The following is a 3,874-nucleotide window of genomic DNA, read 5'->3' on the forward strand; positions in this document are numbered from 1 at the left end:
AAAGGAAGAGAGCCAATGACGAATGGAAAGAAAATAGAAAATCAAGAAGTTGCTGGATTAGGGAAAAAATAGAAGATGGAGCAACAGCAGTGTTAGTGAAGAGAGGCGGGAGGAAAAGCAGGCGAGCGCAAGTCTTGCAGAAGGAGGGAGGAGTAATGAGGCGACACATATACCTAAGGGATCTGCGAGGGCGAATATGAATCGAGAGATTGCGCCAGCGGTGCGGGGAAGACCGGAGAACACCTGTGCCAGGAAAGGGCATACGTGTTGGAGATCTTTCTGAGAAGATAAGACAGCTGTATAGACCTGAATCGGGAGAACAGAAGGGTGTCTGTCTGCGGGTAGGACAGGTGTGACTGAGGCTGAAAGGATCTAGCGGAGGGGAAAGAACGTTGATTGTCCTTCATGGGGAACGAATTGATCGGCTAGTCATCGCGGACTGTATAGGAGGACTATGTGACTGGGGAATAGCTCAAGGATCGAGCTCAGGTGATTTCAGTGGGTTCTGCGGTTCTAAGAGCGGGGCGACAAAGGAGCACAACGATTCGAGATTACAGATGGTAGAGTGGTGCTATAAGGAGGCTGGGATGTAGGTATTGGGAAGCGTTTACGGACAGGCAACTGTCGCTGGCCAAAAAGATGACTCATCTAAGTAAGGAGGGAATAGACTGGGATGGAGTGCTCTCATTAGAGAGCTTTCTGGGAATTGAGGGAGATGGTTGGGAGATGTTCATAGGGACGGAAAAGTGATAAAAAGATATTCCATAGCGGAATTAACTGAGAGGGAAGTAAACAAGTGAGGGGATACTGTGGCGAAGTTATTGACCAAGGAAGAATACGCGGAGTTTGAAACTAGACTAACAGGTGATGCTGGTGTAGAAGTGTGCACAACGGGAAAGAATGTCATTGACGCAAACGCAAATAAATGTCTGTACACTATTGCGAGGAGCTAGTACAAGTATGGGATGGAGCCTACTGGTGCCAGGAAGTGAACCGGTATTCCTAATCAACGGGACTTCAATAACTCAGTCATGGTTAGGGGTTGTTATAAATGTGTATGGGTAGGGTTTTGTGGCCTGCCTTGTGCAGGAGGTCAGACTAGATGATCATATTGGTCCCTTCGGACCTATGAGTCTGAGTCTATGAGATATTTGGGGAGGTTGCAGGCCTGTCAACCTGTGTTGTACTTGACATAACACTTGTAGATTGTATCTTTGAACCTAGGCAAGGAAGAATACCACAATCCCACCCCTGTATTAGAACCTCTTAAGGCATGAGCAGTGCTTATATGGGGAGGGAGACATACACGAAAGGGAGCCGAGTCTGCTCGTCTGAGAAAAGGGGTTTTCCTTTTCTATAGTTCCCCCTACCATTTTTCTAGTATTTTCTCTCTGAAGCATTATCTTCAAGGGCAGCTCTATGTTTTTTGCCACCCCAAGCACAACAGTCAGACGGCCTTTAGCGGCACACACGGATTTGGTGGCATTTCTGTGGGTGATCTGCCAGTCCCGTGCCTTTGGCATACCCGCTGCCAAAGCCGCAGGACCGAAGGACCTCCCGCAGGCATGCTGCTGAAGCCTGCCTGACTGCCGCCCTCACAGCAACGGCATGCTTCCCCCTGCAGCTTGTCGCCTCAGGCACACGCTTGCTGCGCTGGTGCCTGGAGCCATCCCGGTTACCTTACTCCCCTTGGGGTAATACCAGTTAATCTGAGTAAGCTAACATATTTGTGCATGCTATTCAGGTCACTTCACAAACATTTGTTCCAGGATACATGATTGTGACTCAGCCTAGGATGAAGCACAAGTGTTTGTGAAGTGTCCAGGCTAGCATGTTAGCTAACTTGAAATAATTGGCAATCAAATATACACAACTCCTCCCACTCCCCCTCACCCCCAAAAAAGGCTCCATAGGGTAGGTATCCAAGGAGGCAGATTTAAAGTTGCGTGGCTGTGCTGTGTGGGAAGTATCACTTTAACTCTACATTTCATGACTTTTCCATGTTTGTGTTTTGGGAATTAAGCTCATATTCTGGAAGGACACAAGAAGCACAGGATTCAGTGCCAGTAACCTAACACCTCATTAACAAAGTTCTTGCAGGTGTATGGGGCTAAATACATTAGACTAAAAATAGCACTAAACAATCATTTTAAATCTCATCCTTTAAAAAAGAGTTTTTAAAAAATGTTCAGGAAGAATTACTTCATCTTCTCCTTCAGGAGCCATATATTTTAGGCAGTTTAGATATTTCAAATGGCTGCTTTTGTAAACTGCCCTACAAAATTGTATTTCTTCATTTGTTCTCACTGCAGCAGCTCTGTAAGTTGAGATGGGAAATGTTTATAGTTACTGTACCTCGGTGGAGCAGAAGGGTCAGATCAGCCTTGGGAGACAGGAACCATAATGTGTTTAAAAATTTACTTTGCAAGAAAAGTGACTCCTGAAGCAGCCACCAAATCAAAAAGGGATAGAGGTGGGAGGATGTGTTGGAGAAATCCCACTCATCTCTATCACCGTTGAAAGGTCTCCTAAACAAAGATATCTGAACTTGAACTGTTAGCTTAGCCCAGTGGTACATGTACTCCAGGGGGTACTCCACTCATCTAGATAGTGATTCTTAACCTGGGGATTGCAGCCCCAGGGAGGTCGAGAGAGAGGTTTGGGGAGGGTGGCAAGTGCAGGGCTGGCATTAGGAAATGACAAGCAGGGTAAATGCCTGGTGTTCCATGCTATAGGGTGCCCCATGAAGCTAAGTTACATGTTTCAGCCCTGCTTCAGACAAGGCTCACAAATGAAAAGATAGGCTCAAGTAACACACAAATATACATACAATATTTATATTCCAATCAATTTATTTGATAATTATTTGGTAAAAATGAGAAAATAAGCAATTCAGTAATAGTGTGCTGTGAGACTTTTGTGTTTTTTAGGTCTGATTTTGTAAGCAAGTGAAACTTTTTTAAGCAAGGTGAAACTCGGGGTATGCAAGACAAATCAGACGCCTGAAAGGGTTATAGTAATCTAGAAAGGTTGAGAACCACTGGCTTAGCCCAGTGGTATAACTGTCATGTGAGTAATATTACTGAAATGAGGTTGGATAGGATTTTCAAAAGTGCCTAAGTGACTTAGGAGCAAAAGTTCTATTGAAGGTCAGTGAGTCTAAGTCAGTTAGGCACTTCTGAAAATCCTAGCCCAAGTTGTGCTTTTAAAAATCTCACCTTTCAACCACTTCCTGCTCTCTTTGTTCGAATGTTCTCAAGCGTCAGTTTCCCCATTTCTCTTCCCCTGTAACCTGCTTATTAGATTCAGCAGGTCAGATTGCCATGTCAGGGAAATGTCCTCAGAGGAATATTTTGTTTTACCTTTAGCACACCTGCTTCTACTAGGGAAGGAGGAGAATAAATGGTCCTCTAGTGTCCTGCTGGTGTAGAGAAATGTAACATGTTACATGACAAGTTGAAATCATAGCAATGAATATTGAACACAGCAAGGGAATTATGCACAGCAGTTCAGAATTATGCTCCTTGCAGCAAAAGGCTGGTCTTGTGATTAAAGAAATGGAGTGTGATTTGAGGGAGTTGGTTCCATTGCCAGGTCTCTCTCTGCCTCTGTTTCCCATCTGTAAAATGGGGATAATAACTCTTCCTTTCTCCCATGCTTTGTCTGTTTTATTTATTTAGATTGTATGCACTTTGGGAATAGGGATTCTGTCTGTGTTTGTACAATATCTAGAATGAGGGGACCCCATTCTTGGCTGGGGCCTCTGCATGCTATCACAATGCAAATAACAGTAGCAGGAATGGCTTGGCCACCTTAATTACCCTGCACTATAAACTGTAAAATATATTATTGTAACCCAAGAAAATTTTAATGC

The sequence above is a fragment of the Chelonoidis abingdonii genome, chromosome 1 (assembly GCF_003597395.2).
Source record: "Chelonoidis abingdonii isolate Lonesome George chromosome 1, CheloAbing_2.0, whole genome shotgun sequence".
NCBI classification, from domain to species: Eukaryota; Metazoa; Chordata; order Testudines; family Testudinidae; genus Chelonoidis; species Chelonoidis abingdonii.